Source organism: Macaca mulatta, chromosome X, assembly GCF_049350105.2.
Source record: "Macaca mulatta isolate MMU2019108-1 chromosome X, T2T-MMU8v2.0, whole genome shotgun sequence".
In the NCBI taxonomy this organism is placed as follows: Eukaryota; Metazoa; Chordata; class Mammalia; order Primates; family Cercopithecidae; genus Macaca; species Macaca mulatta.
This window is the reverse complement of record NC_133426.1, coordinates 120,475,605-120,498,161: the sequence shown is the minus strand read 5'-3', so window position 1 is coordinate 120,498,161 and position 22,557 is coordinate 120,475,605.

The window sequence follows — 22,557 nt, the reverse complement described above, 5'->3', positions numbered from 1 at the left end:
AAATTGCTTTTTATGATCAACAGCTACATATAAAAATGTTTTTACCCTTTTAAGTACCAGTCTTTTCCAATGTTTATATAGGCATATCTATATCTCTTTAAACAATTTTATTGAAATATAATTAACATCAATTAACTTCATATATTTAAAATACACAATTTGATTAGCTTTAAGATATGTGAAATCACCACCACAATCAAGATAACATTTTAAACAACTCCTAAAATTTCCTCTTGCTTTTAAAAAAATCTATCCCTTTCTGCATTACCGCCTCCCTTTACCACTGTCCTCAGGAAACCACTGAAATTTTTTCTTTCAGTGTAGATTAGTTAGCATTTCCTGAAAGTTTATATAAATGAGATCACAATTACGCACGTTTTAAAAGTAGGAGGTGAGGGCCTGGCTTCTTAGAAAAACATAATAATTTGAGATTTATCCAAGCTGTTTCTTGTGTCAATAGTTCATTCCATCTGATTGCCAAGTTGTATTCGGTCCTATGAACATACCGCCATGCATCATCTATTGATGAATATGTAGATTGTTTCCAGTTTGAGACTATTTACAAATAAAAACAACTACGGACATTTGGATGCAAGTCTTTGTGTGTATATCTTAGGTAAATGTTTTGGAGGAAAGAGTTGGTGTATAATTAGCTATTTAAGAAACTCCAAGGCTCTTTTTAAAAGTGGTTGTAGTATTTTTATATTAACACAAATAGTGGAAGAGATTTCAGTTGCTCCTCATCCTTATCAACAGTTTATACACTGTTTTTCACGTAGCCATTCTAGTGGGTGGGTTTTTGTTTCTTTGTTTATTTTGGGATCATTTTGTAGTTTTAACTTAAATCTCTCTGGTAACTAATGATGTTGAACTTTTTTTTTTTTTTTTTTTTTTTTTGAGGCAGTCTCGCTCTGTCACCCAGGCTGGAATGCAGTGGCGAGATCTCAGCTCACTGCAACCTCCATCTCCCAGGTTCAAGCGATTCTCCTGCCTCAGCCTCTTGAGTAGCTGGGATTACAGGCACCCGCCACCACGTTTGACTGATTTTTGTATTTTTTAGTAGAGACGGGGTTTCACCATGTTGATCAGGCTGGTCTCGAACTCCTGACCTCGTGATCAGCCTGCCTCGGCCTCCCTAAGTGCTGGGATTACAGGTGTGAGCCACCGCTCCCAGCTTTGATGCTGAACATTTTTAACCTGCTTATTAGATGTTCATAGATGTTCTTTTGTGAAGTGTCTGTTCATACCTTTTATCTATTTTTATTGGGTTATTTTTCTTTGCTAATGAGTTGTAAGGGTTCTTTAAATATTCTGGATTGAGTTGTAAAAGTTCTTTAAATATTCTGGATACAAGTTCTTTTTTGTTACATGTGTCGTGAAATTTTTCTTCCAGTCTGTGGTTTGCTTTTTGCTTTTCTTAAGGGTTTCTTTTGTATAGCAATATTTTGAAAATATGTATTTTATCTTTTTCTTTGTGGTTTGTGTTTTTCGTGTTCTGGCACAGGAATCTTTGCCTACAACAAGGTCACAGAGATTTTCTCCTATGTTATTCTCTAGATATTTTATAGTTTTAGGTGTTAAATGATTCATTTAGATTTTATTGTTGCATGTGTTGTAAGGTAAATGTCCATGTTTATTTATTCTACATGATGCCCAGTTGAATCAGAACCACTTGTTAGGAACCTTTCTTTCACCACTGAATGTCTTTGACACCTTTATGAAAATTGATTGATAGTATGTGTGGGTATGAGTGGGATTTTTTTCTGTACTTCCATCTGGTACCATTTGCCTAAATGTCTATCATTTCAACAATGCTAATCTGAATTAATATAGGTTTACAATAAGTCTTATAATAAGGTAGTGTAAGTTCTCCAACTTCTTTTTTATAAAATTTTTTATTTTCCTAGTGTAAACGAAGAATAATCCCCATAGGTTCCTAGATAGAACCTGCCACTGTAACAAAAAACAAATGAACAGGAGTAAAACAGACGTTTATTAACATGTATATTTTGTATATACATGGCAACACCTAGGGAATGTAGTTGTTCTCAAGTAGCTTTGAATTGCAGCATATATATCATCTTCAACAAAAACAGTAAGTTTTTAGAGAAGTGACAAGACAAAGGAAAAGGAGTGTGATTCTCTAGGGGTAATAACTTGTGGGAAACCAAATAAATGGCAGATAAAGGCTAGTTAGTGAAGCTTGCTAATGTAGATTCCTCTGTTACTGTTACAGGACCAACAAGTTCATATGCCCACTCTAGAGTAACAGACCAATTACATCAAAACAGCAGGGTTTGCAGCAGAGGAAGTTTGATGATTGTAGGGCATCAAGCAAGGCCCTCAAATTCATCTCTCCAAGGAGTTCTGGGCTGAGATTTTTAAACGGATCATGGAGGGGAAAGGGCTGGAAAATTGGGGTTATTGATTGGTTGGGTTAAAGAGGATGTGGAAACTGCATTCCTTTGTGAGTGAGTCAACCTCTCTTGGGGTCCCTCAGACCAGCTGACATCAGTAGTGTCACTGGTATGCAGAACCTAAAAAATTATTTCAAAGCAGAAACAATGCCTCATAATATTCGAGTTATTATCTAGGGTATTTAAGAGGAAGTATAATCTTATAACAGGGTCTCAGTGATTCTGAGGCAATAGACAGCAAAGGACTAGGAGGAAGCAGGTTGGGGAGCAAGCTGACCTCAGGACTAAGGTTGAATGTGTTGCAAGCTAGGTTAATTTTTTTTCTCTCCCTCCCTTTCTCTGATTTATTCTATGCAGTTTATAGAGACAGTGTCAGTACCATCTCTAGATGATAAGGGTCTAAAGTTTGTTTTTGGTGGTTAACCTTTGTTCTCACTGGTTGGGGGGTGGCCATTTGTCTTTGTAAATCTATGTTCTGCTTTTAGACAAACAGAGGGAGGAAAGAGAGCTTTCCTGTATCTGTTTCTTCTTGATTGTCTTCAGCTCAACAATCCTTCATATTTTGGGGTGATATATTTTTTTTCTCTCACACTAGGTACTTTGCATTTCCATATAAATTTTAGAATCAGCTTGGAAATTTATTTATTTATTTATTTATTTTAAAGCCTTCTGGAAGTTTGATTGTGATTGCATTTAATGTATAGATCAATCAAGGAAAAATTCCCATCTTAAAATAGTATCTTTTTATTCATGGACATATTATATTTCTCTATTTACTTAAGCCTTTTTAAATTCCTTTTTTTTATGTTTGAGAACTATTTATTAGTAACAATAGTAAGATTCAATAAGCACCAACTATGTGCCAAAGACTTTATATTTTATCTCACCCATCCTTTTTTATTTTTAATTATACTTTAAGTTCTAGGGTACATGTACACAATGTGCAGGTTTGTTACATATGTATACATGTGTCATGTTGGTGTGCTGCACCCATTAACTCATCATTTACATTAGGTATATCTCCTAATGCTATTCCTCCCCCCTCTCCCCTCCTCACAATAGGACCCAGTGTGTGATGTTCCCTTTCCTGTGTCCAAGTGATCTCATTGTTCAGTTCCCACCTATGAGTGAGAACATGCAGTATTTGATTTTCTGTTCTTGCGATAGTTTGCTGAGAATGATAGTTTCCAGCTGCGTCCATGTCCCTACAAAGGACACGAACTCATCCTTTTTTATGGCTGCATAGTATTCCATGGTGTATATGTGCCACATTTTCTTAATCCAGTCTGTCACTGATGGACATTTGGGTTGATTCCAAGTCTTTGCTATTGTGAATAGTGCTGCAATAAACATAAGTGTGCATGTGTCTTTATAACAGCATGACTTATAATCCTTTGGGTATATACCCAGTAATGGAATGGCTGGGTCAAATGGTATTTCTAGTTCTAGATCCTTAAGGAATTGCCACACTGTTTTCCACAATGGTTGAACTAGTTTACAGTCCCACCAACAGTGTAAAAGTGTTCCTATTTCTCCACATCCTCTCCAGCACCTGTTGTTTCCTGACTTTTTAATGATTGCCATTCTAACTGGTGTGAGATGGTACCTCATTGTGGTTTTGATTTGCATTTCTCTGATGGCAAGTGATGATGAGCATTTTTTCATGTGTCTGTTGGCTGTATGAATGTCTTCTTTTGAGAAGTGTCTGTTCATATCCTTTGCCCACTTTTTGATGGGGTTGTTTGTGTTTTTTTTGTAAATTTGATTGAGTTCTTCGTAGGTTCTGGATATTAGCCCTCTGTCAGATGAGTAGATTGCAAAAATTTTCTCCCATTCTGTAGGTTGCCTGTTCACTCTGATGGTAGTTTCTTTTGCTATGCCGAAGCTCTTTAGTTTAATTAGATCCCATTTGTCAATTTTGACTTTTGTTACCGTTGCTTTTGGTGTTTTAGACATGAAGTCCTCGCCCATGCCTATGTCCTGAATGGTATTACCTAGGTTTTCTTCTAGGGTTTTTATGGTTTTAGGTCTAACATTTAAGTCTCTAATCCATCTTGAATTAATTTTCATGTAAGGAGTAAGGAAAGGATCCAGTTTCAGCTTTCTACTTATGGCTAGCCAATTTTCCCAGCACCATTTATTAAATAGGGAATCCTTTCCCCATTTCTTCTTTTTGTCAGGTTTGTCAAAGATCAGATGGCTGTAGATGTGTGGTATTGTTTCTGAGGGCTCTGTTCTGTTCCATTGGTCTATATCACTGTTTTGGTACCAGTACCATGCTGTTTTGGTTACTGTAGCCTTGTAGTATAGTTTGAAGTCAGGTAGTGTGATGCCTCCAGCTTTGTTCTTTTGGCTTAAGATTGTCTTGGCAATGTGGGCTCTTTTTTGGTTCCATATGAACTTTAAAGCAGCTTTTTCCAATTCTGTGAAGACAGTCATTGGTAGCTGAATGGGGATGGCATTGAATCTATAAATTACGTTGGACAGTATGGCCGTTTTCACAATATTGATTCTTCCTATCCATGAGCATGGTATGTTCTTCCATTTGTTTGTGTCCTCTTTTATTTCACTGAGCAGTTGTTTGTAGTTCTCCTTGAAGAGGTCCTTTACATCCCTTGTAAGTTGGATTCCTGGGTATTTCATTCTCTTTGAAGCTATTGTGAATGGGAGTTCATTCATGATTTGGCTCTCTGTCTGTTACTGGTGTATAAGAATGCTTGTGATTTTTGCACATTGATTTTGGATCTTGAGATTTTGCTGAAGTTGCTTATCAGCTTAAGGAGATTTTCGGCTGAGATGATGGGGTTTTCTCAATCATGTCATCTGCAAGCAGGGACAATTTGACTTCTTCTTTTCCTAACTGAATACCCTTGATTTCTTTCTCTTGCCTGATTGCCCTAGCCAGAACTTCCAACACTATGTTGAATAGGAGTGGTGAGAGAGGGCATCCCTGTCTTGTGCCAGTTTTCAAAGGGAATGCTTCTAGTTTTTGCCCATTCAGTATGATATTGGCTGTGGGTTTGTCATAAATAGCTCTTATTATTTTGAGATACGTTCCATCAATACCGAATTTATTGAGCGTTTTTAGCATGAAGGGCTGTTGAATTTTGTCAAAAGCCTTTTCTGCATCAGTTGAGATAATCATGTGGTTTTTGTCTTTGGTTCTGTTTATATGCTGGATTATGTTTATTGATTTGCATATGTTGAACCAGCCGTGTATCCCAGGGATGAAGCCCACTTGATCATGGTGGATAAGCTTTCTGATGTGCTGCTGGATTTGGTTTGCCAGTAATTTATTGAGGATTTTTGCATCGATGTTCATCAGGGATATTGGTCTAAAATTCTCTTTTTTTGTTGTGTCTCTGCCAGGCTTTGGTATCAGGATGATGTTGGCCTCGTAAAATGAGTTAGGGAGGATTCCCTCTTTTTCTATTGATTGGAATAGTTTCAGAAGGAATGGTACCAGCTCCTCCTTGTACCTCTGGTAGAATTCAGCTGTGAATCCGTCTGGTCCTGGACTTTTTTTGGTTGGTAGGCTATTAATTATTGCCTCAATTTCAGAGCCTGCTATTGGTCTATTCAGGGGCCTTTTTAAATTTCTTTAGCAATATTTTGTAGTTTGTAGGGTAGAAATCTTGGACATCATTTGTTAGGTTAATTTCTAAATATTTTATATTTTGTTGCCATAAATAGATATTTTACTGCTAGCATATATGAATACAATGGACTTTAAAATATTAAAATACATACATGTAATTAGGAAGACACTGATAAATTCACTTACTAATTTTATTATGATATGATACCTTTTCCGTTGTAAGAACAGAAGTAAAAAATAAGAATAGAAAAGTCCTTGCAGCCACTTGTCTTCTCCCCTTCATCAAGGTTCTCTTACAAATTGAAATTTTGTTTCCACATCTTTTCATATTCATCTCTCAATAAATTCTAACCTAGTTTACCTTCCTAACATCTGCTGAGATTCCCATATCTCTTCATTGCAATTTCTAACACCATGTCCAGCAGAATACTACTATTTTCCCATTATACAATGACATTTTTTTACTTATTATCTTGTTTGATCTCTTGCCATTTTTAACACTGTCGATCGCATTTAACACACCTTTGTTTCTGATTTAAATAATTTCTACATCTCTAGCAACTTGTTTTCAATCTTCTCTATATAAGCTTTTTCCTTCATTCAGCCTTTTATATTAGGAATCTTGTGTTAGCCCTGCTTCCCACTTTGCATACTCTTCTTGGATTCTTTTATATAATTTTCTGACTTCAATTATTATTCATATGTTGATGACTCTGACAGCTGTAACTCCAGGCCAGTTCTCTTTACTAAAATCTAGATAAAAACCGAGCATCCTTTCTTAGTCTGGCAACTTGCCTCTTAAAGGACAGAGACTAACACAGAGAAAGAAACCTGGGTTTCATCCTTGATGTCCAGCATCTAGTCATTGCCAGATCATTTCATTTTATCTCCTTAGTGACTCATAAACTGTGAACTTTTTGCAATTTCCATTGAAATGAACTTAGCTTAGGCCAATGCCAATATCATCTCTCATTGGAACCTAATCCTGATCATTCACCTGGCTTCCATTCTTACAGTTCTCAGTGAAGTATTAACACTGCATACAAAATGATTGCTTTAACCATAAATCTTGCTGACCTAAAAGGAAGAAGCTGAGGCAAAATTAATATAAGTAAGAGTGTTTATTTGGGCCAAGCTTGAGGACTGCAACACATGAGCATTGATTAGAGTTGCCCTGAGTATACTCTCCAATTGGCAGCAGTTACAAGTAGATTTTTAAAGGGAAAAAAGAGGTAGTTCCTGAGTTATTTATCAAGAATTTACATTAAAACAACATGTTATCGATTAGCTACACATTGTTCTTTGTATCACAAATTCCAGGAGCATGAAGATAATGGGTGAGGCAGCCAGTCAGGAAAAGAAGGACTAAACAATTGTCCCTGGGCATGGGCGCAGGAATGGGAGGAGTGAAGACAGAATGGTTTGAAGTCCCATAGTTCTATCTCTCTGGGTCTGCAGACCTCACATAGCTCAGATTGCTCTGAGCTACTTTTTTTTTTCTCAATCTGATTGTGAAACTCCCCCGATCCCCATTTCTTTCCAGCACAAGTCCCAGTTACTTAGTGGAACATATTTGACCTTTGTGATCTCAATCAGGTTTATTTCTGTAGCCTCACTTTCTCTTCCTTCTCCAATCTCACATCCAACATTCCAGCAATACTAAACTATTTGTGATTCCCAAATGTGCAATGCTCTCTTTTATACCTTTGGACTTTTGCACGTGCTGCTCTTGCTGCCTGAAATATTCATTTTCCTCTTTTTTTCTTCAACTGACTAACTCCTACTTTAAGTAAATGTTTATCAGAATGATGCTGGGACTCAGAAAATGATACCCCAGAGTATGGTGCTTTGACATGCTAAGAACTTTGAATTTAAAGAAAATTGAAATGCTTTAGAAGCTGTCTCAGAATCAAGGTCTCCCTTATCTTCCTTTGTTTCTGCCCGCAAGTGCAGGGAGGGGATCTCTCTGAAATTGTCTTATCTTCCCTTATTCAAAAGGAATGCAATTGTCTTGAACTCCCTCCCTAGGAATCTCAAACAGCCAGGGGTATTCATTACCAAAGAGGAGATTAAAAGTCATGGCCACATCCAGACAGGCTATTGCCTATTCTTCTGGAGGCTTCTCTGGAACAACTCTTGTTACCTGAGAGATCTTATCTGCAAAATAAGACAACTTTTATCCACCATGCAGTTTCTCCCCTTTCCCTTCCATTATTTGTGACCTCTTTCCCCCAAAGCCTCAAGACCTTATCTTTTATGTTGTAAAAACTTCACCCATCTGCTCCTTCTTTAAGACTCATATCTTTTTGTTAAGTTCATTTCTGCATGCACATAATTAAAATGGTTTTTATCCTGTCAGTCTGTTTATTGTCAGTTTATTTTAGCAGACTCAATTATCAAATCTTCAGAGGGAAAGTTTAAACTTTCCTACAATATCAAAATGACTACCTTCTAAAACGTAAATTTTCTCATATGAAACCAATGTGTATAAATTCACATCTAATGTTTCTAATTTGAATTATTAAGTTAGCCAAACAGATAAGAATGTTGTTCAAACTGAAGATGCATCAATACAAATTATCCAATCTGAAGAACACAGGAAAAATAAAGATTGAAAAATAATGAACAGAGCCTCAGTGGCCTATGAGATACTATTTGGTACTTTCAGAAATCAATTTTTTTTCTAAAAAGTATCAACTACTAACACATACCACATCATGAATAAATTTCAAAAAGAATTATTTTGAGAGGGAAAAAAACTGATACGAAACAGTGCATTTTTCCTATTCTAGAACTTAGCTAGAATATAGCTATATGATTATATTTATGTGAAGTTCTAGAATAGGTAAAATGCACCTATCATGGAAAAAATAAGAAATGTACATGGATTAATTTTATATTGACAAAAGTTAAGCCAAGAAAGGCATAGTCATTTAAAAATACTGAATCATGCTCAATAGCAACAAAAATAATCTGTATTCACACATACAACAAACGTAAAATTGAATGAAGGAGGCCAGGCACAAAATCTAATACTGAATGATTCAATTTATATAAATTTCACAAGTAAGCAAACATAAACCACGATGCTTAACTATACACAACTTTATAATCAAAGTATAAAGAAAGCTAAGGTCATGACTTCTATAACAGTCAACTTTGTGGCTATCTTTGGAGCTGGACATAGAAGGGTTTGTGACTCAGAAGATGTTCAGAGTTCTGGCAATATTTTATTTTTGATTTGAGTGCTGGTTACATGAGTGTTCACTTTATAATAATTAAGGAGAAAACACTGGTTCAATAAGTGCATTTGCTAAATATAAGCCGCATCAAAACATGGACTGTTTCTTCAGTGCTTTGTCTCTAGCATCTAGCACATAGTGAGTGTTCAATAAATATTTTGAGAGAATGAATGAATGAACTAAGCACACATTCTGTGTTCAACTTTCAGCTACTAAGCATTGCTATGGGGTATGCTCAAACTATAGATAATCTTATTGGGAGAAATAGGAATATCTGCAACATGCAGAGAACAACTAGTTAATTCACAAATTAACTTTTGATTTATTTTTCATTTTCCATGGTCATGATCTAGTTGTTACACTTTATTAATCACCATCATAATATCATATTTAGCAAATTCCTCTTCTCTACGTAAGTGATAGCAGGGTTGGCACTCTACTTTTGCAAACAGGGGTTTCTTTTAAAGTATGCTCTTTTCTTATGAAAGAAATTCCACCTCATTTGTGAAAATGCACTTAAAAAACAATTATCAATGGCTCTTCATAAAGCTAGTAAAGGCATAATCTGCTAGCTAAATAATCAACTTATTTATTTGAATTATAAATAGATTATAATTATTATATTCTGCTTAGCTGAATATCCAGATGTTTGCTTTCGTATGAGAAAATATATCAAAAGACAAACAAGTTATTGCCAATAAAATAGTACCTATAAATTACATTATATTTGCTATTTCATTTTCTTCTTTTTTAAAATGTTGCTAAAGCCTTCTCTATTATAGAGTTTTGAAAGTAAATAAACTCAATACTCATCAAACTCAACAATGCTAAATGTTGATGCAGGAAATAGAGTATAGATAAGTATCATTTCAGTTCATAAACATAAAATGTTCATCTAATAACATTTTAATGTCTTTTTAAAATAGCTTTTGCACATATGGGTTTGTTTTCCAAAAGAAGGAATTTGTTAAAAGGAGCTGCTTACATTTATTGTAAATTGTGAGATTGAAAATTTCAAGAGAATAGAAGCAGTTATTCAAAAAAAGTAAATACATTTTAGTACATACTGCCTCCCACAAGAGTAAGGACTAAAAAGAAAGCAAACGTTAAAAACAGCAAATGCATTAGTAGCGCGTGGTTCTAGAACTCAGAGCAATATTGTTTACATTGGATTCCATAGACAGTAGAAACAAATCTTCTTCAAAAGTGAATATGACATAATTAGATATGAAAACATATTTTACCAAAAAATCACCCTCAATTACCCTTATTTTATTAGGTAAGTGAGGTACTGGGCAAAACCTTTATTTATTATTTCTCTAACCCTTATATTTACTTTGCACTTTTGCTCTAATCTTAAAGTAGGGTTCTTTCTACATCCTGTTCATGGTCAACAAGATGGGTAAACAAAGAATGAGTTGCTGAGATTGGATATGAGAGTAGATAAGTACAAGGTCAGCATTAGAAGAAACAGAAGAGACAGGCACAGTGGCTCATTCCTGTAATCCCAGCACTTTGGGAGGCCAAAGTGAGTGAATTGCTTGAAGCCAGGCAAGACCAACCTGGGCAACAAAGTGAGACCCCCGTCTCTACAAACCAAAACAAAATTACCTGGGTGTGGTGGTGTGTGCCTGTAGTCCCAGCTACTTGGGAGACTGAAGCAGGAATACTGTTGATCACCCAGGAATTCAAGGCTGCAGTGAGCTATGATCATGCACGCCACTGCAATGAGACCCTTATCTCTTAAATAGAAAAAAAGAGGAAACAGAAGAACAGGTACAGCCCTTGTCCAAGTTAGAGCTAGTAAACAATCTAATACTCATGGTATTTCTAGCATATGCTTAAGTGTTGAATGAACAAAGAAACAGTTGTGGTAGAAGTCTAAAAGATTGGATATCTCGTGGGTTGTTTACATGTTCGAGGCCAGCAGAGCGATCACAGCTGAAACTGTGAAACCTGATTACAATCCCCTTTGCATAATGATATTAAGCGAAATGACATTCTATTAAGCTGCAAGAATAAACACTGTATTTTTCTTTCTTTCTGACTTCCTTGTCAATGAAAATCACATTTTTCTTATATCAGGTTTATCGAGGCAAGATTTACATGGAATAAAATTCAATCGGTATACAGTTCTGTGAACTGTGAAAAATGGGTAAAGTTAAATGACCATCACTACAATCAAGATATAGGATATTTCTATGACTTCAAAAGATTTTCTTTTGCATGTTTGTAGTCAGTTCCACCCACTATCCCAAGCTCTTAGCAAACACTGATCTGTTCTCCATCCGTACAGTTTTGCTTTCTTCAGAACATTGTAAAAACGAATTACAACATGTAGCCTTTATAATCTGGCTTATTTCACTCAGTGTAATGCTTTTGAGATTGACCCATAGTTTTCTTATTACAGTAGGTTCTTCCTTTTTATTGCCGAGTAGCATTCCATTTTATAAACATGCCACATGTTGCTCAGCCAGTCACCAATTAGTGTATATTTGGGGTTATTTCTACTTTTTTGGTGATTATGAATTAAGGTGCTATATATATTCATGTATAGGTTTTTTTCCTGAGGACATGTCTTCATATCTATTTATGAAACGTATGTTTAACTTTATCGGAAACTGCTAAACTGTTTTCCAAAGCAGCTGTATTATTTTGCTCTACATACTCACCAAGACATCCCGCATTCTGATAGGTGTGAGTTTGTGGGGTTTTATTTGGATTTCCTTTATCACTAATGATGTTTATCATCTTTTCATGTGCTTATTTACCATTTGTAAATCTGCAGTGGTGAAATATCAAGGAAAATATTCTTTAAGCTGAAAAGGGCAAGATGTATTTGGTGGATGTTGGAATTCTCCCTCTTCCCTGGGAACTACTCTCCCCCGAAGGATGGCTCCTGGCAGCCATGTTTATATTCCGAGACCTCACCACTTTCTTACCACAGATAACTGGACCTGATTCAGGAGAAATCAATCCAATGACTGTGCTGGATAAATCAGAAGTTAGAAGCAGCTGCATCATTTAGCTATAGATATTAATTTGGAATGGTGCTGAACACATTGTTTTTGGTCTGTTATTAGGGTCCATGTATAAATGGAGCCAGTCTGAAAAGAGAGAGAGAGAGAGAAACTAAAAACAGATGCACAGAGAGAATCATATCTGATACAATGTGGTCCCAGAAAGAGAGATGGTTTCTGGTAGCTTTCCAGTTTGGGAAAGTCATAAAGTCTAAGTTCACTTTCTATTCTTAATTCTCTGTGAGATCATCCTATATCCTTTCCATACATTTTCCCTTTTGATTAAACTCACTTCAATTAGTTTGGTTGTGTTTTTGTTCCTTGTTACCAAATGATCCTTGACTAAAATAACAAAAAAAGATGACTTTGAATAACTGAAAAGCAAAATAGAGAACCATTAAAATTAACAGAGATTTCAGCTTTTATATGTGCTGGGTTGTTTAATCAGACAAAAATGAGTCAAAGTATTGAAGCCTGCCAGGCCAGTAGCTTCTTTCTGAGCCTTTCCCTGTGAAATTATATTGCAGTACTTTGTAATTCATGGGCTTGCTACACTAAACCACAGCTGGTTTGACCTGATACTGACATCTGAAACAAAGGCAGCAATCTAAAAACTGGACAGCAATCTACGAGGGAGGCTGGATCATAATATGAACTAATAAAGATTCTCTAAAATATTTGATTGGCTGAACCAGTAAGATTCTCCATTGTTTGTAATGAGTCTAAACATGGGAGTAGAGGGAAAGCAGGAGCCTCAGGTGCAGTGGAAGCAGAGGCAGAGAAGAGCTGAGTCACTATTACATTGAAGCACTGTTATAGAGAGCAGCAGACATTCGCTTGTGAGATGTTCACTGGACTTCAGTCACTAATGCCACTGCAGCAACTAGAGTTTCTTTTCTCCCTTACTTGCTCACAGGCCTTTATAAAATACCACCAGTTATTAAAGTAACCTACATCTGTCTTTATTATTTTAGTTTGGCTATCTCCTTGCAACCATAAAGAGCTGTAAGGGCCAAGGGAATGCATCCCCTTCACCCTCTGAAGGTTTGCTGAAAAATCGACTCACAAAAGATTCATAGGAGAAATGGCATACAAAATTACTAACATACACGTGGAAAAGAACCAGAGTTTTTTACCCTAACCCCTCAATGGGGTGCAGAAGCTTATATACTTACATCTTGAGGTTACAGAAAGAATAGAGGCCCAGAGCATGGCCCAAAACAGGTTAGATGGTAAAACAGGTTATAGCATCAAGACAGGTTATGAGAAGGAAAGAAGAGGAGGCCAGGCTAGCAAAGGTGGTCTTGTTATGTAGATGAAACTTCACAGGTAGCAGCCCTCAGAGAGAATAGATGGTGTTTCTTTCAGGCCTTTAAAAGTATCAGACTCTCAGTTAATCTTTCCTAGATCTGGACAAGGGAAGGCCTCAGAGAAACCCTGGCTGCCTCAATACAGATTCTATACACACACAAATCTCCTCAACAAAAGACAGCTTTGCAGCCCTGCGGGGTTGTTTTTTTTTTTTTTTTGGTGCTCTCTGAACAGCCATCTCAAAATATGTCAAAGAAGTATATTTTGGAGTAAAATATTTTGATTTCCCTCAAGCTTAACTAACACTTTGTGAAATCAAGAAAATTAAATCCTATAGAGATAAATATGAAGTCCTGCCCTTAGGTTTAAATGATGAAATGTACATATTATTTTACCAGTATATGTGGAAAAAATTGAATATTAGAATTACTCTAAGCTCATTTACACTAGCAGTGGGAAGTGGCATGCAAAAGAAATAAAAAGCTGGCCGGGCGCGGTGGCTCACGCCTGTAATCCCAGCACTTTGGGAGGCCGAGGTGGGCAGATTACTTGAGGTCAGGAGTTCAAGACCAGCCTGGCCAACATGGTGAAACCCCATCTCTACTAAAAATGCAAAAATTAACCAGGCGTGGTGGAGGGCACCTGTAATCCCAGCTACTAGGGAGGCTGAGGCAGGAGAATCACTTGAACTTGGGAGGGGGAGGTTGCAGTGAGCCGAGATCAGGCCATTGCACTCCAGCCTGAGCGACAGAGCAAGACTGTCTCAAAAAAAAAAAAAAAAAAAAAAAGAGAGAGAGAAAGAAAGAAAAAGCTATTAAGCTATTATTCTGTAAGGCTGCATCGATAGAAAGGTAGTGTCCAAACCCAGGGAGGGGATGAGCCTCCTTTAACTGGTCAGAATGCGTCAAAAACATTGTTTGTAGTTCTGAGTTATATATTTTTAACAAAACCCTTGGCTTAATAGAGCTGTATTTATTGAAGGAAAAACAGAACCAAGAATGACAAAGAAATCATATCCTCGAGAAAGAACTGTGGAACGAAGAGAGATTAGCCTGAGAAACAGAAGTCTAGGAGAGTATATGGACTAGTGTCTTTATATATATGAGTGCTGTAAATGCAAATGGGGGATAAAACATTTTGCATACATCCAGAGAAAAGAAGTCAGTTATGGATCCAAATTATGTATGGATTTCACATCAGTAGAATGAATACTTAATAACAAGAACTGTTCAAAAATGGAACTGTGATAACTTGTGACATAAGAACAAGCCGAAGCCACAAATCCCAAGAGGGGCTGGATAAAAATCAATCTAGGATATTTGTAACTGAAATTTTCTTCTAGCCTTGAATTTCTGATTTAAGTAAATTTTACTCTTGGAAGCATTTTTCTCTCGTCCTAGATACTTATCTCCTTGAGGGCAATAACTTGGCCTTTATTGTGTTTTTAAAAGTATCTAAATTCTGAATGTAATTCTTGCAAAACTATTCATTGTTTTAAAATGACCTTTCATATGTATGCCCTCTCTTTCCTCTCTACTCTGCCAAACAAATATATAAAATGCCAATGAACAGCAAATAGTGATATCCGTTCTTTTCAAAAAATGGATTACTTCTGTCCTACATTCCCTGAGGACTTCTTATCATTCTGGCTTCTTCTCCAAAGAAATTCACCGAGAGCCTTTTTCCCAATCAACGGAATGTTGTTTTCATGATATATCATCAGACATTCCTCTGGCAGGAGCAGGAGGTCGGGGACTGCCCTTTTCAAAAACTTTAATGGAAAATAATACAACGATCAAACTTATGTTAAACAGGCTCAGATGCAAAGCTGGGTCCCTGCCTATGGGTGAAAAATACGTTTCTCTCTAATACCTCTGTATGTAGAGGTGAAGGAGAGGGTAGGAAACCAAATCCTGAAATTAACACAGGACTGGGAATCAAGAGACTCTGAATTTAATCTCAGCAAAGACTTTAACCTAAAAGTGTAATCTCAGGCAAATCAGCTCTCTGTGCATCTTTCTTCATTTCTCACCTAATGGCCCTCTGATGCCTGATCTCACACACTGGTAGATTCCTCACTGCCATGAGCTCTTAAATATAAAAAGAGAATGTTTCCCCATAAAAAGAGAGAAACCCTGGTGCCACTACTAGGCACCCACCCACTCTTTTTTTTTTTTTAATCAGTATTCTGTTTCTCTCTTCTTGTTCGCCATAAGACACCATGCTGTATTATATTCCACTATACACAAACTGGGCAAATAATGAAACTCAATTAAAAGCTAAAGGAACACTGGCAACCAAACTATGTAATCATGGAGGTCTAAAGACTTGCTCTAACCATGTGCTCTTCAGCAATAAAATATATTCATCAATAAGAATAATCATTATTAAATTCTTTGGCTCACTTTCCTGGAGTCCCAGGGATTCTCACTGGCTCATTATAAGACCTTCTTAATTTCATTCAGATCTTGGGTCCTGGATCAATCAGCTATTAACTGTGTAAGCTTTGACAAGTTGTTTTGTTTCTCTGGCACTCAGTTTCCTTCTCTGTAAGATGAGGGGATGAGCCTCCTTTAACTGGTCAGAATGCGTCAGAAACATTGTTGGTAGTTCTGAGTTATATATTTTAACGAAACTCTTGGCTTAATAGAGCTGTATTTATTGAAGGATAAACAGAACCGAGAATGATAAAGAAATCATATCACTCGAGAAAGAACTGTGGAACTGAGAGAGATTAACCTGAAAAAGAGAAGTTTAGGAGAGTGTATGGACTGGTGTCTTTATATATATGAGCGCTTGTATATAAAGACTGGTATCTATATATATATGAGTGCATATACATATATACACACATATGTATATGCACTCATATATATGCACACATATACGCGCATATTACATATGCACACATATACGCGCATATTACATATGCACACATATACGCGCATATTATATATGCACACATATACGCGCATATTATATATGCACACATATGCGCATATTATATATGCACATATATGTGTATATATACACACATATGCACTCATATGTACATATGTGCATATATATATATATATATATATATATATATATATAACTTTCACAGGTATGGAAAGTACCTAGCATAGACCTTGGCACTTGATAGGCCCTTCTCAAGTGCTACTTCCATTTCTCTGTCTTATTTTCAGGTCCTTATATCTTCTATTTCTCTTGACTCTTCTAGGGCCTTGTCTTCCATCTCAAGTTCCTCTTAAATACATTTTAAGCCTTACCACGAGCCTCCTCTAGACCACCTTCACCTGCAGTCCTAGACTATCCAGGACTTTAATACATAATCACATTTTTCAAAACAGTCCTGTGGATTTCTATTTCCCTCTTAAAATCCCTGGGAGTATTTTAACATTTGAAACAAACATTCCAGAACTCCTCCACAAAGATCAAATGTTAGTTTCTTGGGGAAGAGGAGCATGTTCTCCCAAGGGATAATGCTACCTATCCTTGCTTACAAAGCAGCTGGGATGATTTTATTTTTATAAAGAAGTAAATAAAAGTGACACTGTGAATAGCTTCCAGTGGTAGAGAAGTTTTATTATTGAAATTGAAGAATCTGCTCTTCAATCAGCTGGGAAACTTTATTTTTCCAACAATCAGTATGAAACCTCACAGCAATTAAAGTGATCTTTCTACATCAATGTCCCTTCCATTGTGCTTCTGAATATGGTGGTATTCACTGTCAGCAGCTAGTGATGACTGAAGCAGATGAAACCCTTCCTCAGCTTTGCAGGAACTTAATGGCATGTTCCTCATTACACAGAGAGAATTCTGATTTTGATAAGATAAACCAAGAGTGAAAATGTATTTAACCAAGAAGAAAACAGTAGTTATTGCTTTGTCCTTTTTGTTTTCCTGGGTATGTTGTGACAGCACTACAGCAAAGGGACAGTGAATGTTTGGTTCCTATTCCGATGGCATATTCAAATATAAATAATTCCAATGTCAATGATAAACGTCTTTATTGCTAAAGAGATCTGTCATAGAAAGTGCCAGGATCTCTTCGCACACTTTAAATATTAGGGCTGTATGTGGAGATGCTCTTACTCACTTAGTGACAGCAGGGTGTGCAGTTTGAGCTCTATTTTCTTTTTTATTTATGTATGTATTTATTTTTAGACAGGATCTGGCTGTGTTGCCCAGGCTGGAGTGCAGTGGTGTGACCTCAGTTCACTGCAACCTCTGCCTTCCAGTTTCAAGCGATTCTCGTGCCTCAGCCGCCCAAATAGCTGGGATTACAGGTGCTTGCCACCACGCCCAGCTAATTTTTGTGTTTTTAGTAGAGATGGGTTTTCGCCATGTTGGCCAGGCTTGTCTCAAACTCCTGGCCTCAAGTGATCCACCCGCCTCGGCCTCTCAAAGTGCTGGGATTACGGGTGTGAGCCACCATGCCGGCCTGAGCTCTATATTTACTTGTGGCATTGGGTTGTTTTTTAGACATACACCTTCTCTATTCCCAGTTTCCTTACTGTCAGAGCCCAGAATCTGGGGTGAAGGCAATGGCAGAGAACAAAGTGACAACAACCGAAATGGAAAGTGACTTTGATTCTATCAATTCATTCATTCTTTCCCTCGTTCATAAAACCTACATTAAGCACTTACAATATGCCATGCATTTGTAGGGGCAAAAGGCATTTTCCCTCCCCACTGAGGTTTGACGTTTGAGTCTGAGAAATAAGCTGACAGTAGATTGACAGGAGAAAAGGCATACAAATTCATTAACATGTACATGGACATGAGAGTTCTGAAAATATGAGACTCAAAGAAGAGCCAGATGAGTGAGGTTTTTATACTATATAGAAAGGAATATAGGCTTGAAGTATAGCGACAGGTTATGGGAGGGAGAAAGGAGGAAAGGCGTGGTGAGCAAAGGCTGTCTGTGATATTACCCACATGAAACTTCGCAGGAAACAGCCCTTAGAAAGAATAGATGGTAGCCTGTAATAAAAGTTTCTCTGTCAGAATTTTAAAAGTGTCAGACTTTTAATCTCCTTTTCCTGTGAGTAAATGTTTCCTAGATCTGGAAAAGGCAAATGTATTAGGATGTTCTTGCTTTGCTATAAAGAAATACCTGAGACTGGGTAATTTATAAAGAAAAGAGGTTTAATTGGCTTATGGTTCCTCAGGCTGTACAGGAAGCATGGTGCTGACATCTGCTCAGCTTCTGGGGAGGCTGCAGTGGGCTTTTACTCATGGCTGAAGGCAAAGGGGGAGCTTGCATATCACATGGGAGGAGCAGGAGCGAGAGCGAGTGAATGAGGGAGGTGCCACACACTTTAAACAACCAGATCTCTCAAGAACTCACTACCATGAGGACAGCACCAAGTCATGAGGGATCCGCCCCCAGGACCCCAACACCTCCCACCAGTCCCCACCTCCAAGATTAGGCATTACATTTCAACATGAGATTTGGGGTGGAGGACAAGTATCCAATCTATATCAGCAAATCAGGGAACCTCAGAGAGCCTGTTTGCATCCACTTTGATAATGTAGACATTTTTCTACAGATGCAAATCTCCTCCACAAAGGACAGCTTTTCAAAGCTATTTCCTGTCTGCAGCCCCTCTGAACGGCCATCTTGAAATATGCCAAAGAAGTATATTTTGGGGTGGCATACATTGGTCTCCTTCACGTTGTACTAGGTATTAAGACACAAAGATAACCTGATGCCCCAAGAGATCGCTTCTTAAGGAGGATATAGACATGTAATCAGTTAATGACACAGTCTGTTAGTCTATACACAACTAGCAATATATCTAAATATATAGAAAGTACAATGAATGTTCAGAAGGAGCACACTTACCTTGGCCTGATAAGAGTCAGGTGGGGCTTGAAAGACTTTAGAGAATTGTCAGGTGGATAGCGGGGATGGGGTGGGGGTGTAGATCATTTTAGCAGTGATGAAACAAAATGTGTAGGACCAGGGAGGCTCAAGAGAAGGTGTGTTTATAACTCTGCATTTAGTTTGCTATTCTCATAGCATTGTATAGTTTATGTTCTCACTGGATAAGCCAAATTACAAATATGTATGTACTGTCAGCCATGCAGAGTGACTGTGGCATGGTTCTTAGCTTTGTAAAATTAGGTTCAGTCCGCATGAAATCCAGCTGTGGATAAAGAGGAATTTTAATGAATTGCAGAACTAAGAGAACTCAGGCCACTGAAGCTTACTTTCCATAGGTGCACTGGCATTGCCATATCTGTCAAAATGCTATCAGGTTGATAAAACTGTTCAAGATTTGTATTCAGGAATGGTCAGAAGATTTCCCTAGTTTGATGAAAAATACAAAGATGAGTTGCATATAAATAACACTTAAGTTCTCTTTCAGTCCTGAGAATCTATACAATATGAAATGGAATTTCATATATTTAAACCAAAATAAAAAATCATGGTCTAGCGATAAGAAAAAAAATTATATTCATGCCTGTAATCCCAGCACTTTGGGAGGCCGAGACGGGCAGATCACGAGGTCAGGAGATTAAGACCATCTTGGCTAACACGGTGAAACCCCGTCTCTACTAAAAATATAGAAAAAAATTAGCCAGGCGTAGTGGCGGGCACCTGTAGTCCCAGCTACTCGGGAGGCTGAGGCAGGAGAATGGTGTGAACCCTGGGAGGCGGGGCTTGCAGTGAGCCGAGATCATGCCACTGCACTCCAGCCTGGGTGACTGAGCGAGACTCCGTCTCAAAAAAAAAAAAAAGGAAGAAAAATTATATTGCAAAACTTATGCCATAATTGAGACTGAAACCGGTATTTCCCCTTCTCCAATGAAATAAGGCTGTGGAAGTAAAGATGATGACTACTGTATCGCTGTTAGGCAAGTCAGGTATTTTGAAATGTTTTTCTTCTGGTGAGATATATGTGACTGATTTATTATCTCTAACATTTGTTGCCAATGACAAAAATTTATAGGAAAATACAAATTAAGTTTAGTATATAGTAGACTATTTATTTGTGTGCTTTCTTTTTATTTAACCTTCACAATAGGCTTAGGAAATTGGTGCTATTATTTGCTTGCTGTTATTAGTGTTGTATGTGTGTATATGTATGCATTTAATTTTAGGAAATGGAAGCAGAAAGAGGTTGGGTCACTTACCTAGTAATTGAAGTGGTGGGGAAGTGGGGAGATGGCTTCTGTATTTGTCCATTTTCACGTTGCTGATAAAGACATACCCGAGACTGGGCAATTTACAAAAGAAAGAGGTTTAATTGGACTTACAGTTCCACGTAGCTGGGGAAGCCTCATAATCATGGTGGAAGGCAAGGAGGGGCAAGTCCCATCTTACATGGATGGCAGCAGCAAATTGAGAATGAGGAAGATGCAGAAGCAGAAACCCCTGATAAAACCATCAGATCTTGTGAGACTTATTCACTACCACAAAAACAGTATGGGGTAAACTGCCCTTTTGATTCTATTATCTCCCACTGGGTCACTCCCACAACACGTGGAAATTATGGGAGTATAATTTAAGATGAGATTTGGGTGGGTACACAGAGCCAAACCATATCATTCCACCCCTGGCCCCTGCCAAATCTCATGTCCTCACATTTCAAAACCAATCATGCCTTCCAAACAGTTCCTCAAAATCTTAACTCATTTCAGCATTAACTCAAAAGTCCACAGTGCAACGTGCTATCTGAGACAAGGCAAGTCCATTCCGCCTATGAGCCCATAAAATCAAAAGCAAGCTAGTTATTTCCTAGATACAATGGGGATACAGACATTGGGTAAATGCAATCATTCCAAATGGGAGAAATTGGCCAAAACAAAGGGGCTACAGGGCCCATGTGAGTCCAAAATCCGGTGGGGCAGTCAAATCTTAAAGCTTCAAAATGATCTCCTTTGACTCCATGTCTCATATCCAGGTCACACTGAGGCTGTACTGTGTGGCTTTGCAGGGGACAGCCTCCCTCCTGGCTGCTTTCATGGGCTGGCATTGGGTGTATTCAGCTTTTCCAGGTACATGGTACAATCTGTCAGTGGATCTAACTTTCTGGGATGTGGGAGGCAGTGGCCCTCTTCTCACAATTCCACTAGGCGGTGCTCCAGTAGGGACTCTGCGTGGGGGCTCCAACCCCACATTTCCCTTCCGCACTACCCTGGCAGAAGTTCTCCATGAGGGCCCCACCCCTGCAGCAAACTTTTGCCTTGGCATCCAGGTATTTCCATACATATTATGAAATCTAGGTGGAGGTTCCCAAACCTCAATTCTTGACTTCTGCGCACCCGCAGACACAACACCACGTGGAAGCTGCCAAGGCTTGGGGCTTCCACCCTCTGAAGCAACAGCCCAAGCAGTACCTTGGCCCCTTTTAATCATGGCTGGAGTTGCTGGGACCCTGGGCACCAAGTCCCTAGACTACACAGAGCACAGGGACCCTGGGCCTGGCCCAAGAAACCATTTTGTCCTAGGCCTCCAGGCCTGTGATGTGAGGGGCTGCCATGAAGACCTCTGACATGCCCTGGACACATTTTCCCCATTGTCTTGGGGATTAACATGTGGCTCCCCGTTACTTATGCAAATTTCTGCAGCCAGCTTAAATTTCTCCTCAGAAAATGGGATCTTCTTTTCTATCACATTGTCAGGCTACAAGTTTTCCAAAGTTTTATGCTTTGCTTCCCTTATTAAACTGAATGCCTTTAACAGTACCCAAGTCACATCTTGAATGTTTTGCTGCTTAGAAATTTCTTCCACCAGACACCCTAAATCATCTTTCTTAAGTTCAAAGTTCCACAAATCTCTAGGGCAGGGGTAAAATGCTGCCAGTCTCTTTGCTGAAACATAATAAGAATCACCTTTGCTGCAGTTCCCAACAAGTTCCTCATCTCCATGTGAAATCACCTCAGCCTGGACCTTACTGTTCATGTCTCTATCAGAATTTTTCTCAAAGTCATTCAACAAGTCTCTAGGGAGT